At 34.1% G+C, this 22365-nt stretch overlaps 1 pseudogene; it reads right to left on the bottom strand.

The window, feature by feature from the left end:
• Positions 1-6883: 6883 nt before the first annotated feature.
• LOC141391874 (kinesin-like protein GA13060) lies at positions 6884-16499 on the bottom strand (annotated as a pseudogene).
• Positions 16500-22365: the final 5866 nt, after the last annotated feature.

Raw genomic sequence — 22365 nt, 5'->3', positions numbered from 1 at the left:
TTGCACTTCTCTTTGAACAAAAATAGCGCCGAATAAAACCATATTCTCCTGTTTTTTGCAATACAATTTTGGCCTAGTATAAACTAGCTGCATGTTAATTGGTATCTAGATACGATAGCTGATACGTTGATTTTGACATTTCTGCTGCAGTTTTTGCAATTTCCGTCATTTTTTCGTTCCCGTATTTTTTAAGAAATTTGTATGGGGAAGCAATTTTTTACAATTCGCTCTTTTTTTAACATTACCATTAAAAAGTACGGGAACACAATGAAAAATAGCATTGTAACAAAGTAATTTAATATTTCTTTCACATTGTTTACAAATTTTGATACAAAATTTTTTTTGTTGCAGCAATTGACCATCTACCTTGTTTATTGTGATACGTGAAAAGTGTTGCAACTTTTGGTACTTTTTTAGGCAAAACCAGGGTTGTATATCATGTGTACTGTGATTTCGACGTTGATTTCGCTGAAATCACGAAATAAGATGATTTCATTTTTGTATGCGAAATCATGATAAATTTTGCATGATTCCGCGCGAAATCACGAAACGCCTTCGAAATCACGAAAAGACGCCGAATGTAAACCAAACATTAGTCATTCATAATGCGAATTTTCAATGTTAAACATTATGCATTTGAGGAGAGTGAAATCATGTGTGAGTGTGTATTTACATGCATTTGCATAGTTGTAGTTATGTGCTAGTTGTGAATATAATTTGCTTATGCCCAATTCATTCCACCACAACCGCTTCCATCATAACACATTAAGTGTTAATTTGCCGATTTGAATTTGGTCATAATTCAGTGCTACCGGCGCCGAACTGGCTATATCTTTAATATTCGTTGAATACCCGTCCCCAATTACAACACATTGTGTCCAAACAAATAAATCGCCAAATTAAAATTCATATAATGTTCGAACAAGTTTTTCCGTTTTACTCTCTCACTCAGGGAAAAAGGAGATAAATTAAAAAATTAAACATTTTATAATTTGTGTTCTAGTGTCACCCGCCACTCGTTGCTAATGGCTAATTTGCGTTGTCTGTCGGTCGCTGCACACACAAATTTCAGATAATTTCAATATCATCGATTGGGCGACAAACCAGACACCATTCCGCAGTGATATCCGCTTTCGTTATCCAACCACTTAATCAAACAATTCAGTCTGGTATGTTCCAGTGGACTTGGTGTTGTTTTCAACTTAATTGCATTACGTTAATTGTTCGAAAAATGCTTCTTTATGGCAAATAAATTATTGCAATATGCCACGGAATATAAAGTAAAATTGAGATGGACGTTTTTGAAAATGTGGGGACAGTTACATATTTATACCTCACATGAGAATAGCTAAATGGCGTTATGACTCCTTACATCATTTAGTTGTTTTACATATTAAGGTAAGATGTCATCGTCATTATTATTTCGTCAAATTGGAGAGTCTCAGGCTATTGGAAAGTCTCAGAGTGCTTATCAGAGATATAAAATTCAGTACAATATATGGAATAAAATACAGAGAATGTTGTAGGTACATTCTCCTGTGTAGATGATTAAGGTAAGGCGTGCTAAGGATATGGAAATATCACTTTTCATATATGTTTGTATCCAATAGTATTGTATAAAGACAACTGAAATAGTCCGGCTTAAGATTAAAAAACCGCCGAAGAACTTTTTAAGGTCAGCGTGAACACAATGTTGACACTATCTGAACGCATAGAAGCGTCTAATAAATGCGTGATAAGTCTGTATGCTCGAAATTAAAGGGTATAGTCACCTCCCTATCGACAAAAATCTTTTCCAGCATACTGTGACAATGACTAAAACATATTATGGTAATTAAAATAATTTGGTCATATCAATGCCGATGTAGACCTGACAAATCCACTATACAGGACAAAATGAAGTATCTGCTCATCTATACTTACCATCTTTTTGTGAACTATAAGGCTGTATTCGACAGCCCTATACGCCAAAAGCTCTTCTAAATCATGTCCGAAATCAGGATTCTAGCAAAGCTCATACGGCATTAACTGATACACAATCTTCGGTTAATATAGGAACTGTTTATTACCAAACAAGGTTTCAGACAAGGTGACAGCCTTTGTGCAATCTTTTCGATATCATGCTGTATAAAGTTATACGAGATACCAAAGACTCATGATATATGAGTCAAACTATGAACATATCGACGCCTCCAAACAATAGTATGCTAAGTCGACTTAGCATGTTTTCAAGTTCTTTACATTTTCATATTTAACGTCCTCTAACCTTAATTCTGTAAAATTTTGGTAATGATCGGACAATCCGAACAGAAGTTATAAACAAATATTTACTTAGCATAGTACTGAAGGTCAAAGAAATTTCCAAACTTTTAGAGCTTGTCCTGCAAAACTTGCTTTTCAGAATTAGCAAACTATTATTTGGAGGTGTCGAACGTCCTTTAACTTAAATTCTGTCTAATTTTGGTAATGATCGGTCAATCCGAACAGAAGTTATAAACAAATGTTGATTTAGCATAATACTGAAGTTCAAAAAGATTTCCAAACTTTGAGAGCTTCTCCTGCAAAACTCACTTTTTAGACTTAGCATACTATTATTTGGAGGTGTCGATATATCCTTAAAGATTTCGAAAAAGGAATCTGCGAAAGAGAATATGGCAATAAACGGTTGTAAGATTAACGCCCAAAACGCAACTACTAATCTTGGCCGAATCTACATCCTCTATTCTATGATAAGACAGTACTTGGTGTGTTTAAAGAAAAAAAGGTTCGACAAATTTACGGACCAATAAGCGTAGACGGCGAATATAGGTTTAACATAACCTTCGATCCCCGGCGTAGTCAACATCAAAAATGTTCATGTATGGCGAAACCCCCCCAGTTGGCATACATTTTCCGAGTATTCTCTCTCACCTTCCTTACAAGTGATATCGTTCTGGATGGACGATAAAAAGAAAGTCCCATCATTGAGCTAAATATGGAATCTAGCTGCACTCATTGATAAAAACGTATCAATTTACATCGACTACGTTGGATAGGGCATATCATGAAAATGGATGATATAATGATATCGGTTCAAAAATGTTTGAAATGTTCACTCAAATGAAGTTAAAGGGCTTTTCATGGACCGTTTTGAAATTTAAAATTTCTGGCTGCTTTCAATAACATTACTTATGAGCACTTGCGAATTAATGGAGTATCCGATTTGTATAAAACGTTGTTAGTCGTAATATTTCTTCCAAATGTATATATATATAAAATTTTAGCTTATGTGCAAATTAAAGGCTGCTCGAGGATGGTTTTGAAATTTTCACAGAAGGTAGGTAATTACATCGAATTTTTTCGTATGAACTTAAATGGTACCTGACACAATGGCCCGAATGATTTAATATGACTGACAAAAGTTCGAAAATTATCGGAAAATTTTGTGCGCACGATAACTTTTGAAGGGAGTAACCAATTTATTCCATAATTTGCACATCCTGAAATTTCTATCAGTCTTAGGTGAGGTTCCAATATGGACTAAATCGGTGCACTCCTTCGGGTACCTCCCACACAAAATTTCGGATAAGTTCACCTTAGGATCTGCTTTCGAATCGCTTTAATTTTTGTTGTAGCAACTTGTTTTACTGGCCCCATACGACAGTACAAGTTTGATCAGGGGCAAATAAACACTTTCCGACAAAATAGCTTGAAAGTTGCAAAAAACCCCTATGACACCGTGTGTAGTTGTTGCAGCGCAAGATAACTCTCGAACGGATCTGCCGATTTGGTCGAACATTTGGTCTTAGTAAGATTTTGTCCAAACTTAGTTTAAGTTCGAAGATAAGCCATGTCGGTCCACGCCTTCAGATACCTCTTCCACAAAAGTTCAAAATGTTCGGACAAATTATGCGCACGATAACTCTTGAAGGGAGTGACCGACTTGCTTTGCACATCCTAATATATCTACCAGGTATAATATATCTACCAGGTTCGAATATGGACTATATTTGTCCACTCCGTCGGGTACCTCCCACACAAAATTTCGTATAAGTTCACTTTAGGATCTGCTCTCGAATCACTTTGATTTTGTTGAAAAAAAGTTGTAAAAACCCATATGGCACCATGTGTAGTGGCTGGAGCGCACTACAGCACTCGAACTGGTCAACCAATTTGGTCCGAAATTTGGCCTTCGTCATATTTTGTCCAAACTTAGTTTCAGTTCGAAGATGGGCGATACCGATCCACAATTTCCAGTACTTCCCTACCATCCTTAAACGGGGCAACCAATTTGGTCCACACTTTGGATCTTATAATATTTTGTCCAAATTTAACTTCTAAAATGGCCCATATTGGTCCTCTCCTTAAGGTACCTTTCCCGCAAAAGTTCAACATTTTTATTTAAAGTCTGTTCGAAGATCCTTTGGAAATGTATACCAATGCTATTCGTTGTGGTCCTGTTTACAGCGATATTATGTTTTCCGTAGACAAGTTCATGCTTCCTGGCATATTGGTCCAAATGTTATACGATGACCCACTGAAATGACTAGTGGGTGCGATATCAATCGAAAAAATGAATCCCAAAATTAGATCCACTCTCATAATGGACTATGTCGGTCCATTTCTTCAAGTACCTACTTCGCAACACTTTTGAACTTTTATCCTAATCCACATTTTAGTCTGTAAGTTCAAATGTGTAAAAAGGGCCACAAAATTCTGAAAAGTCCCTATATACATTCGATCTGTCCGTAGATGAAAGTTTCATTTCACATAGGCTGAGGGTATATCTCTGTTGGCAAAGCCGACTGATACTTTTATACTTGTTTTCTTCTTTAGATGTGGGTATATTTCAGGCAGCAAGAACGACAGATCCTCTTTACTTGTTTTCTGTGTATTAACAGAGTGAACCATAATAAGTGCTGCAGGACGTTAGACCATTTGTTTCATTTTATGTTAAATTTTCAAATTTAAAAATGTTCCTAATCTTATCGCACACACCATGGTATAATGAACATTAATGTTTCCTTAAATTGGCGCAATTATTAAACAAACTTTAAATTGCGTGTTAAGATATGATGGGGCACAGCTTAGAAAATATTCACATAAAAAACATGAAGCAGGTGCATTCAATTTCGTGCTGAAAAGAATGTAGCTAATAATAATTGCAGTATGTGGCGACATTTAAGGTTATTTCACACAGAAGTCAGGACAAACTCGTTAACATCGACACCTCCAAATAATAGTATGCTAAGTCTAAAAAGTGAGTTTTGCAGGAGAAGCTCTCAAAGTTTGGAAATTTTTTTGAACTTCAGTACTATGCTAAGTCAATATTTGTTTATAACTTCTGTTCGGATTGACCGATCATTACCAAAATTAGACAGAATTTAAGTTAAAGGGCGTTCGGCACCTCCAAATAATAGTTTGCTAATTCTGAAAAGCGAGTTTTGCAGGACAAGCTCTAAAAGTTTGGAAATTTCTTTAACCTTCAGTACTATGCTAAGTAAATATTTGTTTATAAATTCCGTTCGGATTGTCCGATCATTACCAAAATTTGACAGAATTTAAGTTAAAGGACGTTAAATATAAAAATGTAAAGAACTTGAAAACATGCTAAGTCGACATAGCATACTATTGTTTGGAGGCGTCGACATGAAGAGGAAGTTATCAAGGAGAAAAACAAAAAAAATGCGAGTTTTATGTTTTCTCTCTTTATTTGTTGAGGCACAAATTTACAACCTTTAAGCATGCAATTGGAGACCAAGGCTTATTGTTTTTTTATGTAGTTCCACACAAAAAAAACTCATCTCACCACCATTTGGAGGAAATAAAAACACCATTGTTTGTGATTAGTTTATATATAAATGTTTGTTTTGGGTTGTATTTTATTCGTTATTTTTCTTTTCAGTTTATTTTGCTTTGACTATTATAATTACATTAATTATGTTATATTATTTTATAATATAGTTTTTAATTGTTTATTTATATATAGAAGTATCTTCTCGTTGGAGTGATATTTTTATAGAATTAAATAGGCTTTAACAAAATAATAAAATATTATCAACCACAACGAAATACCGGTGTTACTTCCATGTGAGATAAAGGCGCTAATTGATCAAATTGGTTCCTGAAAGTGAACAATACAAAGACAGAAAAGAAAACATGGAAAGTATTGGGCTACAATGGACGGTGACATCCGCCTGCCCATTAAACCTTATCCGCCTGTCTTTGCGGTTTTAAGTTTTAATTATACTACACGCAGAGAAAAAAATATGTTTGATCCAACAATATTCCAAGAGCAAAATATGTATTGTTAACATATTGTTGGATTCCTCATGTAGTATTATAAATCCAAAAATAGTTTGTGTCAACTGAACAATATTTCTCTCTTTTCTTCGAAAATATTTCTCTCTTTTCTTCTCTCGCTATTCGATGCCGTGTTGAAAAAACAATTTTGGTGAGTTGTGGTGTGTTTGTATGACATGCTGCCTTTACCTTTGTTTTTGTGTGTATGTACTTGTGAGACTCTTGTTTTTATTTGTTTCTGTTTTGTTTCATTCTTCTTTCCTTTTCATGTTTGTTATGGTGTTTAGTTATTCCTTATGTTGTGGTGGGTTCTTGTGGCTTTTTGTTTGTCTTTGTTGTCAGCCAATGCAGCAAACCATGTATTGTGTTCATCAATGATTGCTATATTATACGCGACATTTATATCCAAGTTATGCGAAAAGTGTATATGAGAAGTATATACACTCAAATCAAAAATTTCTGGGCTGGTTTTCTGTATTGACAATACTTTTTGTAAACAAAATTAGATTATGATAGTTCCTACAATCGGTATTGTTAACGATTTTAACAATATTGCGGAAATTCGAAAGTTGTTTTTGTTTTCTATGTTTGGAACAAAAGATGGTATTTTTGGATTTGGATTACAATGTTTGAACAAAACAAATACATTTTTGGAACCAAAACATATATTTTTGTTCCAACAAAAGCGAAAAATATTTTTTCTCTGCGTGTACTTCCATATTTCTTTCGACCTATCCATGCCAATGTCTTTTATTCCAAATTTTTAATTTGTCAATTATTATCACTGAACGCATGGCACAATCACTGAACGCATCGCCAGCCATATTGAAACTTGATACAATGGACATATTTTTCACATGACTCAAAGCAGCCAAAGGATGAACCCTGCAAAAAGAAGAAGGAAAAGAAAATACAAAATCCAATTAAAATCTCTCCTTTAAAAAACTCCTCCCGCCCCAACCACAAATGTAAGAAAGTACAACAACTTACCCTCCTGTCACCTGTAAACCACAATCGGACATGCCCATACTATGCTGCGAATTATGATGGGAAGATTGACAGTTGACGTTGCAATAAATGTTTCTGCTCCTCCTGCGTCTGAATTCCTGGTGCTGTTGTTTGAGATGATGCTGCGACTCCTGTGATGATGATGTTGCGGATATAGAAATTCCCTGGAGTCATGCCTTGACAATATGCGATGTAAGCTTTCATGGGAAATTTCCCTCGAAACCAGAGGTAAATTAATGGCAGTGCTGTTTGTACCTCCGAGAGGCCACTATCTTGATCTTCATTACAATCAATTTGCCAGTCTATGGGCAAATTATTTTCCGAAGCAGTGACTGTGGGCATAATGTTGACCCACAATGTGACCATAACCCACATTAATGTGTGAATGTAAGGAGTGTAAATCAGTCTCTTCGTTATTAAATTGGCTGTTGGCTGGATAATGATTGATGCTGGTGGCTGAGAATGCGTGGAGTTTTGCCGATAGTGATGGGCTTCTCGTATTTCGGCAGGTGCTGAGGCATTGGTGGCACTAACTGCCGTGGTGAGACCCGGATCCATGGGATTCACCAATTCCAGTTGAGTACTCTCATAACCACCATAGACAGGGTGCGACTGTTGCCTTGTACTTATGGCATAGATGTCTTCGGTGTTGTCCAATGACTTTTGCTTCACCAATTCCAGTTGAGTACTCTGATAACCACCATAGACAGGGTGCGACTGTTGCCTTGTACTTATGGCATAGATGTCTTCGGTGTTGTCCAAAGACTTTTGCTTCAACAAATGCTTGGTCTGTTGTTCCTGATGTGTGTGGGTAAGAATCCAGCCGAAACCGTTAGGAAGACTTGTGAAGTTTGAAATGCAACCGATGCCGTATCATGGAAATCCATGACACCATGACCCTGAGCCAGGGAGAGGGCAGTGGGCAGGTCTCCAGCAGTTATGGAGAGACTTGATTCTGATGTGGAACCATCTATCCAGGTTTCACATGGTTTTATGTGATTTACCTCCCTCAATAGGTAGCGAGCTTCAGCTATTTTGTCCATGGACACCCGTGGACCAACTATCCATTGTTCTTCGGTAATATTGCGCATGGGACTGCCAGGGCACTCAACCGTTTAACTGTTCCACCTACACCAGGACACCTCAAAGGTGAACCCTTGGGTGATGACACATTGGAAGCTCTCGAACTTATCATGGTCATACCAGGATGTCTTAAGGAAGCTGCCACAATTTTCGTTGATAATGCCGAACATTTTAACACTGTGTACAGGCGAAAAGAATTGGGCTTGTTCATTGTTGTTGCTCGCCGAGGTGTTGAAATTTTGTTTTGAACCAGCTTGCCTTATGGGTGAATGCTGGGACTTTGTGGTGTTTGTTTTTAGCTAACCACCTTTTTTGCTGATACTGGTATTTTTGAGGGTCTGGGTTGTTGTTTCTCCACACCACTACCTTTGATGGCTTTGCTCATCACACAGAGATTATCACCGCTACTCAACGAGGGTAAGTAGACAGGGGGATGTTCACAATCCATGGCATCATCACCTGGTCAGTGCCCCGCTGATGAACCAGTAGATTAATTACCTTTTGGATGCGCAAAGAGAGAGGGAGAGAAAGTGGAAGAGAAAAAGCCAACAAATTTGTTTACTTTTTAGTGTGTACTTAGTTGATTGTGCCTGTTGTTGGCCTAACAGCAACATTTATCGTCTTAATTTTCAAATTAATCAGAAGTAGTAGTAACAGAGGCTACTAAAGAACTTACCATTTAGACCGGAACTGAGACCACCCACACCTGATTTATCACCACCCAATGGAAAGCGATGTTTTCTCCGTCACATGCGGTGCATACGTGAAAGTTGTCAAGGCATCCATATGCAACTGGAAACATAACAAAACCAATGCAGTTAGCTGTTACTGAGCTCCTAGGCCCTAAACAATCAATCTGTTCGTATTGGGCAGGCCTTGTTTGGACGGAAGTGGGTGGAAAAGGGCTTAACGAATGCTTTTCTGCCTTACAACTAGGAATGACATTAAAATTCTCAACACATACATTATGATTAAGAATTCATTATCACGTATTATCCTTGCCCTTCCCACAGTGCCATCCTTTGCATGTGCATTGCATTCCATTTGCCGTTCAAAACTACTTACCTTGGTATGCATAACATGAGTCATAATGAAGACAATGACACGTCAATGGTGCCAGACAGTCTTTCAGCAGTGGCGTTGGCCACTCAAAATGGCCAGCAGAATATTACCAAAGTCGGAGAGTGGCAGATCACCCGTACAATTGGCACAGCCACCCAAATCGATAAGATGCAAACGACTTCGGACACCAGCCACTATGTAATGCTGAAAGAGGAAGAAACAAAAATGTCCATGAAAATTCATGACATTAAAATGCCATTCCCAGACGATAATGTGGAAATTCATCCAGCAAATATGCTGGCTAGCTCTAAGGAAATTTTTAAACGCACTAACTTTTTTGTTCTTGTTTGTCCTTTAACTTTACTTAACTCCACCTTTACGTGATAGACTGTATTGATAGAGCAGCATCTAGGAACAAGGCAGCACGTTCAGCATGGGGGGGCACACAACTCAGTGGGACCTCAGCACCCAAAAAATCGTCACGCAAATAAACCCCAGGACAGTCATCAGAGTCTGGTTTATGGGCCAAGTTATGCTGCACCAACCAGAACACACAAGTCAACAAATAAAGCAGAGAAAGCTGGAGAAAAAGAAGAAAAAGCGACAAATGAAAATGCCAGTTAAATAATGTGGAATTAAACGTTAAACAAACACACTTCAAAGTAATATAAAATGCAAATGGTTTTGTGGGACAAACAGAAGCAGGAAGAGTGGAGGCAGGGCCAACTCAAAACAGCGTAAGCTATTGTGGTTACCAAGCCATCCCTCGCAAACAAACATGAGAAGGGGAGCAAATAACTAAATAGTTGTAAAGGGCACATTGTAAAAGGGAACGAAAGCCAACATTTTAATTGGGGCCGTGGGATGAGTGCACCATATTCACGTTTGGGGAGTAGTTTTAGATTATCTTTGCCATTTCATTCCCTTAATAATTTTTTCGTGCCCTACCATTATTGTTTATATTAAATGTTGTTATAATATGTATGTTAAAAACGCCAAAGGTAAGGTGACAAAGCAAAATAATTTAAAGGAAGTCGTCTTTTAGCCAGCCGTTTGATAGCTTCTTTGTCAGGTTAAAATTGTTCGTTATAAAGGAGCGAGCGAAAGTGAAACGGTGTTTGCTCACAAGAATAAAGGTTAGATAAATATTTTGATTTGCAATTGGGCCATAATAACAATTTAAATTGCCGATTTTCTTTTAAGGAATTTGTGAACCCAAAAAGGCAATGGAAGTTCGTCTATAGCGTATAATAAAAACAAACGTGGAATGTAATATGTAATGACAACGATTATTGCTTTATAACATATGAAAATGCGAGTTTAACAAGGCATTTAGAATGGATGTCAAAGGGAAGGGTTCAAGGTGGGTACTTTTTATTAGATTTGTCTATGAAATTTTAATAATTTTTAATGAACATAATAATAGGGGGAACGTTAGAAAGGGTTATGCTAAAACTGCGAGTTTCCTTCAGAAACATTTTCTTACAAATGCAACGCCACCCTGGGGTCTCCTAGACAAATATTCCAAAAAATTGCAAGCTTCCCTAAGGAGCTTAGAAAAATAATTTAAAAACTGCCACCCTACCGTAGGGTTCTCTTGCGCAATATTTAAGAAAATTCCACGTGACCTTAAGGTTCTCTTAAAGAATATACTAACAATTTCCATGAATCCCAACGATCCTCTACAAAAATATTTAAAAAATACTCCAAAAATGTCAAACGACCCTATGGACTGTAAAAAATATTTTTCGAACATCCAAGTTTATGGGCCTCAATTACTTTGGTAAACTATTCTAAAATACACCAAACAATCTGAAGTCCCCTTAAAATTATTCCTAAAAATTTCGAGCTTATAATTTGTAATATTTTGTACAAACTTAGTTAAAGTTCGAAGATGATTTGGTCCATACTTTGAAAATCGTGAAATGTCTATCAGACTTAGATGGGGTTCCAATATGGACTCAATCGGTCCACTCCTTCGGGTACCTCCCACACAAAATTTGGGATAAGTTCAGTTTAGGACCTGCTCTAGAATCGCCTTGGTTTTTTTGTAACATTTTGTATTCACTGTCCCCCATACGAAGGTACAAGTTTCATCAGCAGCAAGTCCACACTTCCTGATTAAATAGCCTGGAAGTTGCTAAAAACCCCCATGACACCGTGTGAGGTGGTTGGAGCGCAAGATAACTCTCGGACGGATTTGCCGATTCGGTTCAAAATTTGGCCTTAGTAATATTTTGTCCAAACATAGTTTAAGTTCGAATATAAGCCATATCGGTCCACTCCTTCAGGTACCTGCCCCACAAAAGTGGCCGAATTGGTCCATACCTTACACATCCTAATATATCTACTATATTTGTCCACTCCATCCAGTACCTCCCACACAAAATTTCGGATAAGTTCACTTTAAAACCTGCTCTCGAATCACTTTGATTATTGTTAAAGCAACTTGTATTCGCTGCCTCAATTACGATGGTAAAAGCTCGAAGGGTGTAAAAACCCCCTATGGCACCATATGTAGTGGCTGGAGTTCCACTTCCATAATGGTAAATGTCGATCCATTCCTTTAAGTATCTCCTCCGCAAAACTTTTGATCTTTAATCCTAATCAACATGTTTGTCGGTTCATACGCCCAACATTTTTTAAACCCCCTAAATACATAAGTTTTTGGGAAAAAGACTGTTTCAATATTCACAGGCTGAGGGTATATCTCTGTCGGCAATGCTGCCTGATACTTTTTTACTTGTTTTTTGTTAGTTAATTTTTCAAAATAATCTGGCTTAATCCCATTGTTGTTGTTTTAATATTTAAAACAAATAATTTATTAGTGGAGAAGGTTTGGCATTGTTCGCCAAGGGGTAAGCCAGTGTAGACTAGTTTCGATCCTCGCCACATGATCTCATCAGAATATTCTAAATATTCAGAATATTCTAAATCAATCTCCCTGAACTCCTGTAGAAAATTATTCTTAGCAATCGTGAGATAATGGCCCAGAAGTCATTAATATTCTTAAAATCCACCAAGGTCATTCATTCATTGATATGAGCGAAGTCTCCCTATCCCCTCACAACTCTTCTATAAAATTTAATAAATTAATTCTTCAAAATTCACGCTTAGAGCCCTCTAGAAAAAAAATGTTTAAAAGCTTCAAACTAATGACCCGACATTCCTTAAGGTATTCCTTTAAACATAAGATAAATGACAAAAAAATCTTCTTAAAAAATTCCAACCCATAAACTACGATGTTTACGATAATATTATTATTAAAATTATCATGATTATCAACCAGAAATCATTTTGTAAAATACTCTTCAAAGGCCCACACAAAATGTTTTGAATCACGTCCTTAATAATATTAGGAGTAGTTTGAAAAATATTTTTTAGAATCGCTCCTTAAATCTTAAAAGTCATTTAAAAGTTGTTTCTTTTTCACTAAAATCTTATTTTAGAACCTTTCCACCAAAAACATTTGCACTTTAATAAAAAAGTCTATAAAACTACATACATACGAGTATATACATATCTCATAATTTGTTCCTTCTTAATGCAACACTTACCAGTTTCATGAGCAGCTAATAAATCCTTTGACGTTGAATCGGGTTTCGTGTCACTAACATGCAAAGCACTGACACGCACTGATATATAGGGATTCCACCAAATTCCGTGGGTGGATTAACACCGCCCAGCATAGTCTTGGACTGACCTGTAGACAGATATACCGCACACAAACATGAAAGAGAAAAGATAGCAAAAATAAGCAGAACAACAATTTTTTCAATTTTTTTTTTATTGAGTCTTTTCGAAAAATATTAATAAGTTCACAATTGCATAAAAAATAATAACTTAAAACTATTACGTGTTGTTTTAATTACAATATGTGAATGTAAAATAATCATTACAGCAACTAGCTTATTTTATAAACTGGGGAAACATGTTAAATAGAAACTGTAATGGTATACCGAGCTTGCTCCCGGCTCAAGCAGAACAACATGATGATAGAATATAACATGCAAAATACAGCAAGATAAGAATGATTAATTGTCTAACGAACTGAGGCACCAAGGAAATTTATTGCAATTTCCTTGTGTGTGAATGTGCATGCACATGATGAGGAAATGAATATATATATGCAAGGACAGACAGTGTGCAGTCTACTTCATTTGGCGCAGCAGTCACAAAACGACAACTTACCAGAATTTGGATAACCAATTGTAAGCAGACAGCCATAGGAACCTTCTAAAACGGCTGGGATTACTTCAGACAAAGCAGATGCACAGACATCCGACTAGAAGGAGAAAAGATAAAAACAACAAAAAGAAACAGAAAAGAAAAACCATTAGAACACCATAAAATGGTGGGTGTTTATGTTCAGACAAAATGTTGAGACATGGCAAATTGTATTGCCAATAAAAAACACCAACATATCAGCATTCCCTCTTTCACTCACCTGTTGATCTTGCACTGTAAAAAGATTATCGAATGCAAACATTTTGGGTGCAGCCACCATGGGAACACGTTCTTGTGACAAACAGCGAAATTGGAGGCCGCTGCCGGATCTGTAACTTAATGTAACTTAATGCTTTTTCTTATCCACTGCCATGAAGTGTGGTGTATCCGGTCTTTTTGTGAGTATCGGAAACACGCAGCATAACTTTAACCTGTAAGCAAGAACCATTATCTATACTTATAAAAGAGTTCAGTAATGATGACTTACTGATTCACTGACTGACTGACTGATTCATAATCAACGCCCAGGCTAAACGGCTGGAGCTAGAATCCTGAAATTTTGAGGGAGTGTCACTCTTGGTCCCAAGGTGTCAGATAAGGCTGGATTTTTGGAAATTCGAACTAGAACTGTACGAAAAGTACTAAAAAGTACTAAATATGGTACCCTTAGTATTAGGCAAACGCGAAGAGCTAGGATTCTGAAATTTGGAATGAGGTTCACTGATGGAGAGTTAGAAAGGTGTACCAAAGGGTTTTTGGAAATTCGAACTATAAGTGTACGAAAAGTACTAAAAGTTACTAAATTTAGTACCATTTGGTATTACGTGAACGGATAGAGCTAAAATCTTGAAATTTGGAATGGAAATCAAGGTTTAAAAGATGAGTTGATATAAGGAGGAGGTGTACTCATGTGTACGAATAGTACTAAATGGTACTAAATTTGGTGCAATTTGAATTTGGACGAACCGATAAAGTTGGAATTCTGAAATTTGGAATTACTATTACAGTTGGAGTGTAGGTTTGAGATATGGAGGTAGTTTTCGAAATTCGTACATATGGGTACGAAAGGTACTAAATAGTACCAAATAAGTTACAATTTGGATTTGGGGAAACGGATGGAGCTGGAATCCTGAAATTTAGAATTAGGATTACTGTCGGAGTGCAGGATAGAGGTATTTTGGAAATTCGTACTTTTGGGTACGAAAAGTACTAAATGGTACCAAATTTGGTACAGTATGAATTTAAGTGATCGGATAGAGCTGGAATAGTGAAATTTGGAATTAAGATTACTATTGGAGTGTGGGATTGGGATACTTTTGGAAATTCGTACTAATGGCAACCTGGAATTTGGAATTGAGATTACAGTTGGAGTGTAGGATTGGGGAAGTTTCGTATTTATGTGTATGAAAAGTACTAAATGGTACTAAATACAATGGGGTTTTAGGTGAACGAAAAGAGCTGGAATCTTCAATTTTGGAATTAAGATTACTGTTGGAGTGTAAGATTGAGATAAGTTTGGAAATTAGTACTTATGGGTGGTAAAGAGCTAAATAGTAATAAATTTGGATTTAGACGAACAGGAAGAGTTGGAATTCTGAAATTTGGAATTAAGATTACTGTTAGAGTGTAGGATTGAGGTAGTTTTGGAAATTCGTACTTATGGGTACGAAAAGTAGTAAACGGTACTAAATTTGGTACAGTTAAGATTTGGATTAACATATAGTGCTGAAATCCTGAAATTTGATATTACAATTACTGTTGGAGAATAGGAATATATGAATGGTAGTTTTGGAAATTCGTGCTTATGGGATCAAAGAGTACAAAATGGTACTAAATTTGGTACAATTCTGATTTCGGAAAATGGATGGAGCTGGAATCCTGAAATTTGGAATTACGATTACAGTCAAAGGGTAGGATTCAGGTAGTTTTCAAAAATTGTACTTATGTTTACGAAAAGTACTAAATTTGGTACAATATGGATTTAGGTTAACGGATAGCGGTAGAATCCTGCAATTTGAAATTATGATTATTGTAGGCCTGTTGAATTGAGGAATGAAAATTTGGTACAATTTGGATTTAGTTTAACGGATAGGGCTGGAGTCCTGAAATTCGGAAATAACTGAAGGATTGAAGTAGTTTTCGAAAATCTTACATATGGGTACGAAGAATACGAAATAGTACTAAGTTTGGTACAATTTGGAATTGCACGAACGGATACAGCTGGAATCTTGAGATTTGGAATTACGATTACTGTTATTATTTTGTATTAATGCCAGTGTAGGGTTGGGATATGTCGTCGAAATACGTACCATAAGTATATGAAAAGTACTTAATGGTACTCAATTTTCAGTGATCGCCATTTCAATATTATATATTGTTTATTTGTGTTTTATATCCTTTCCGCATACGAAGTAGCGGGCACTTTGCTAGTATTGTATAAACGAAAATTATGATAGAAATAAAATGAAAAATTACTAAAATTATAAACAAAACCATGTAAAACCCTTTTAAGTTGTTTTTAATGATTTTAAGCATTATGGATATCGAGGAAGCATTTTTGTTGATTGCCGGAAAATTTGTTCATAGAAATATTTTTATGTTTCAGATTTTCATTTGACAAGCGAAAGCTATTAGGTACTTCGAAATCCCACTTACCTTGCCAATACAAACCATAATTTTCCTTGTTGGTTAAATGTCGTGTCAGACCAGTTGGCAGAGGCGGTAGCGCCTTTTGTAAGGTGCCACAGAAGCCACCATTGCGTGCGGAAGTATTTGGCCTGTCTCTGGTGGGTGATGATTTTGCTGATGTGCTTTGTGCTGCTATTTTTTGAGTTGCTCTACAAGTAGAAAAAGGATTTTGGATTTATTTTTATTTCCTCTATTTCGCATTTATTTTTTAATCCATGATTTTGGATTTAATTTTTAAGTCCACTATTTTTTTAATCCACATTTTGGATTTAAAAATTAAGAAAATGATGGAAAAATATTTGTGTAAAATCCACGATCTGGGAAAAATATTTTGAAAAAGTAAACGATTTGGGAATCGACGATATTGAAAAAATATTTTGAAACAAAAAAAAAAATTAAAATCTATGATATGGGAAAATTATAAAAAAAAACAAAATTTGGGAAAATATTAAAAAAACACGATTTTGGAAAAATGTTTTTCCAAAATTCAAGAAACAACATTAAAAGAACTGCATTTAAGAAGATTATTTTAACAAAAACAAAAAAAAATAATATTTAAAAACAAAAATGAAGATTTAGAAACATATTTAAAAAAATCCATGATTGGTTAAAATTTTATGAAAAAATTCAGGATTGGGGGACATGTTCTAAAAAAACCATGATTTGGGGAAAATATTTTGAAAAAATCTTCGATTTAGGAAACAATGTTTTTTTTATAAAATCCGCGATTTGAAATAAATATGTATTGAAATGAAAAATCTACGATTTGGAAAAATATTTTGGAAATAATAGCCTGTTTACCTTAGACGATTGGAATACAAATTCGTTCGATCTACTACCAAACTTCTGTTTTTGAAAATTGAATTGAATTGAAAATTATTTGATTCATTTTTTTATTCAAATAAAAAAATTCTACAACATCAGGAGTTTGGTAGTAATTCGAACGAATTTGAATTCGAATCTTCTTAGAGAAACAGGCCATTAATCTAAAATTTAGGAAAGATATGTTTAAGAATTCCCAACGTGGAAAATGATTTCCAAAAAATACAGAAAAAAATGTTTTAAAGAAATCACGATTTGCAAAAATCATTTGTATAAAATTCGTTAAAAAATATTTGGAAAAAATCTACGATTTAAGAAAAATGTTTTGAAGAAATTTACGATTTGAAAAAAATATTTTTAAAAAATCCACGATTTGGGAAAAATTTTCTATTTGGAAATATATCTATCTATATATATATATAAAAATGGTGTAAAAAATGTATAGTAATTCATAAAATGAGAACGGCTAGGCCGATTTCTGTAAATTTTTTTGTCAGTTATTCGTATTTTCGAGGAGAAGGTCTTTACGGAAGAAAATTTTGGAAAATCTCTCTGGAAAAGTCGGAAAATTGGAAAAATCGAAAATTGAGTTTTTGTATGAAATTTTATTCCTTAATAGCGAGACGAAGTTCGCCGGGTCCGCTAGTTTTTTATAAAATTCATGATTTGGAAAAAAATCCGATTTGGAAAAAGTACTTTGAACAATTTCAAAGAATTGGGAAACAAGTTATAAAATCAAAGATTTGTGAAAAATATTATTAAAAAAAATCAAGAAAAACATATATTTAAAAATCCCGATTATTAAAAAATAAATCCATTGGAAACATTTTAATAAAAATCAAAATTTCAGAAAAAGATCAAAGCACATTAAAACACGAAAATTATGTACAAAAAAAGCAATAATATTAAAAAATACAAAAAATCCACGATAATAAAATATATATATGTTAAAGTATCCGTTCCGAAAAATATTTTTAAATGATTTATATAAAATATTTTGAATAATTTTTGCCACTAATAAATTGAAGTTGTTTTAATAAAATATTAAAACAACAACTATGGGATTAAGCCTGACTATTTTGAAGAACAAAATTTTGAAAATCCACAATTTCGGAAAAATATTTGCAAGAATGCCAGGAAAATATTTAAAAAAAAAAAAAATTTAATGAAGATATTTAAAAAGATGGGAACCAAAATATTTAAAAATGTATATTTTTAAAATAAAAGTAAGAAAATATTCTTAAAAAATAAGATATTCCAAAAACCATTTTTTTTAATCTACATGTTCTGAAAAATGAGTTTTTAAAAATCTCCGATTTAGTAAAAATCGCTGTTAAAAATCTCCATTTGTAATTTATAAATAAAACTAACTTAAAAATCCACGACTTAGGAAAACTATTTTTAAAAATTCATAAAACATTCAAAAATATGAGAAAAAAAAAACATGAGTAAAAATAATTAAAAACATTAGAAAAAATTAAATTTCGAAAACTTGTCTATTAAAATTAAGATTTCTGAAAAATCATTTTAAACAAAATATGTGATGTTTTAAAAACTTTACAATTCAGAAAAAATAATTTTTATTCGCTGTTAAAAAATCTACAATTTCAAAAAAAAAATTAAAAAACTTAGATTTTTTAAAATTTAAAAAATATTGAAAAATAGATTTTTTAACCTCTTTTGATATTTTTTTATATTCTTGCAGGCGACTGACGGTAAGTAATTGTCTTCAAAGCCAATATACTTTTTTGCAAATAGTATTTTGAAAAATAGAAAGTGCTACATCTTCTATTTGGACACATGATGACAATAAATTTTCTACCTAAAACGGTAAAAAATTAGCATCATTCGTTTTTACAGAATTTATTTTTATATAGCCATACAAGAATATTCACAAACAAAATAATATTTCCCTTATTTTAGAAAAATCTAGGCATAGGTATTTTCGTGGTTTCTTTTGACAGTGATAACGGTTATTTACCACAATTTTTTGTGGTTTCTGGCTGCCAAAACAATTTCACTTTTCATTAAATATTAAAAAAGCAAAAGTTTACAAAGTGCAAAATCATTGACATATGGCAAGGAGCCAATGAACCTCATGATGAGCTTTCTCCAAAAACAAAAAGGTTAAAAGAAATTTTAGTAAAACAAATCAAAAATTAATTTTGTCAGGGAGTAGGACAAATTCGTATAACTGTCTTCTCCATGAACTGTCAAGTATGTTTCCAAAATTCTAATGTTGGGTCGTGCGATATTCTAGACAGCTGTCAGTTTTGTTATTTTTGCCTGTCATGGATTTTAATAAAAATAAAAGCTCTACATGTGTGTGTGTGTATTTTCTCTAGTTGTGCCAGGCCGAAATATTTAGGATCAACTTTATCTGCTTTGGGTTTTCAGACAAACTTCAGTTAAATAATTTAAAGAACTTCAAAGTGTCTGCTAACTTTTGCACCGCCAGTATAGTCTCAATTGCCTAAAAATTGTAAAAGTTGGTTGAAAAGTTTTACGAAATATCATTCACACATGTCCTTAGGGTATAAAATAATATACAATATTAACCATTTAATGTCATATTATTTAAGATTATTACTTTGTTTGAATTGCTTATCTTAAAGCTGTTTGAATGTTCATTTGTTTTACAAATTCTATTAATGATTGCACAAAAGCAGAAGCAGCGGCTGCGGCAGAGGGATATTTGAGTTAGACAAACAATTGATTATTGATTATTTCATTTAATTATATGTATTTTCATTTATTAAAGCAATTAATCCTATTGCATTTAGTTACCATTTCCAGAGGCGACCTATACAATTTTATCAAAGCCTCATAAAATTTCATCAAAAGAGATCTCTCTTAAAAGCCGCAAATCATTACATAATGTTATTACCCAAATAGTCCAAGTATTAAATTATTGTCATTTTAATGAGCGACCCAATAAAATGTATGATACCATAAAAATGTTGCACAAGAAGACTTGCACTTTCTTCTTCTTGACTTTTTAAGAGGAAAAAAAATCGACCAAGTATTCTTGTGTCTCATTTAATAAAAGACAGTTCCGGCAGAAACATAACATTTTATCACAGAAACATCTACACCCACATACCAACCCATAACAACTGGAAATTTAACAAACTTTTAATTTGTAGTTGTAATTTCACTTATATACTTTCTGAGTTACTGCCATGTTACTACTGGTGCAAGAAGACATTTTCCCGGTTTTGTTCACTTTAATTTTTATGACATTTCTTCTACCCCAAATAGTAGAGTACTTCTCTCAGAGCGTTCTTTCATATAGGAACAACTCCCTTCTTCATATCTTTACATGTCGTAATGTAATGTTTTCCTTTCGTTAGCTCTTCAGACAATTTGAAATGTCATTAGACGTCGTCAATATCTCAAGTGCAAGTTGGTTTAGTCGTTCCATTTGATGTTTAAGTTTTTGTTCCAGTGAAATTAATCAGTCAGATAAACCCCGTTCTTAACGATTTATTTGTATGTTTGCAGCTATTCTTTGTAGTAGCAATTTTAACTTATTTTAGAATATGCATGCCTCCGCATGAGAGAAGTCTTCCATGTCCCGCCTGGGATATTTGTGGAACATTATAGGAATGCCTCCGCATCCTTTCTTCAGCTCGACCATATGTCATATCGTATTTCATTAGAACAACAAAACAATAATATAACAATAGATCCACAAAACTAATAACATAAATTCATATAATATTCTGTAAAGGTCCGTAATGCGAAGTTCGTCCTAAACAAATGCCGAAAAAAAAAAAATTGTTAAGACTGTTTTAATATGAATATCTCAACAAGGAAACATAGACGAAAGGTTTAGTGACACAACAACGGCAACCACAACAAAGAGTATTGAAAATCTACAAAAATACCCCAGAAATTCATATTTAAATACATTGTCCGGCTACTAAGGATCCGCAAACTAATTTCTATGGCTTTGACTTTGGGAAAAAATAGAATGTGGAACATGTCAAAAGAATGTTTTTGGTCTACTCTTGCCTCCCACAAAAGAGAATAAGTTGTAAATCCTAGTGAAACTAAAAAAAGCATACGCCACAAACAACGAAAAGGGAAACTAGATATACCCTAAAGGTCTTATTTAAACATTTACAAGAAAATAAAATAAATGAAGTAAGAGTGATCAGGATGAGAGGGCTAGATTAGGCAATGTTTGGCAAAAAATAAAGCTCAAATACGGACTCTCGTTCACCTAGAGGCCATAACAAGCAATTTCAAAGGGACAAATATTCATATTGTTTCGCTACGTAAATACGTTTGTGATGTTTGTTTAAGAATGAGCAGATACTGAAAAACAATTATTTTTCCTTATTATTTCATAACTATTGGTCTGTTCCAGTACTGCAAGAATCTACTAATTTTTACTATTTTTCCGATAACATAAAGGAAGAAATGTTATCGTAGTAAAAAATAGTAGCTTCTTGCAGGTTCTGGAACAGAGTAAATATTAGGTGACACTATCTGAATATGAAATGTTTTATTAAGGGATTAAATAATGGTCTTACATATTTTGAAATTACCCCAGCAAGGAGAAAAAACTCAAAAATACCTTTAAATGTTGGCTAGACAAATTAATGGTAACTTTTAAAAATAAAGACAGTTGTATTTCCTCCCTCTCACCACACAAATCATGTTTCATAATAAATTGTTTAAATTTTACCAACGGGTTTTCCCTGATACCTGTGTTTTGGAAAAATCCCTTTGAGGCCCCACAAAGTAAAATAACAAAAATATAGTCCAATGTCTACAAATCCTAAATCCTTGACAGTTGTATAAAAATGAGAGAGACAAAAGCAAAAGTATTAATAAAACTCAAAGGTACAGAAGGAAAGCAACAAACATGCTTTTGTGGATCAGGGGATAACACCATTCTTAACTGATGTAGTATATCACCAGACAAATTACTGTTGTTGGTAATACGTTAATTAACAACGCCACAAAATACAAAAAGGACAAACAATGTCAAGATGAATACACATCCGACACATGTTTGTGAAAACAAAGGTAACTTTGAAGTATGTTGGACAGTGGTACAAAAACAGAATAATAAACATGGTGGAAAAAAATAAAAAACGGCTGAAGTTTTAAAACAATAAATTTTCAAACAAGAAGATTTTTTTTAACCAACACGGATTTTTTAAGTGTATTTTTAAACCA

Source organism: Musca autumnalis, unplaced genomic scaffold, assembly GCF_047663935.1.
Source record: "Musca autumnalis isolate F117 unplaced genomic scaffold, ASM4766393v1 scaffold_182, whole genome shotgun sequence".
In the NCBI taxonomy this organism is placed as follows: domain Eukaryota; kingdom Metazoa; phylum Arthropoda; class Insecta; order Diptera; family Muscidae; genus Musca; species Musca autumnalis.
Note: the sequence above shows the minus strand (reverse complement) of the source record. Positions and strands in the feature narration are given on the sequence as shown.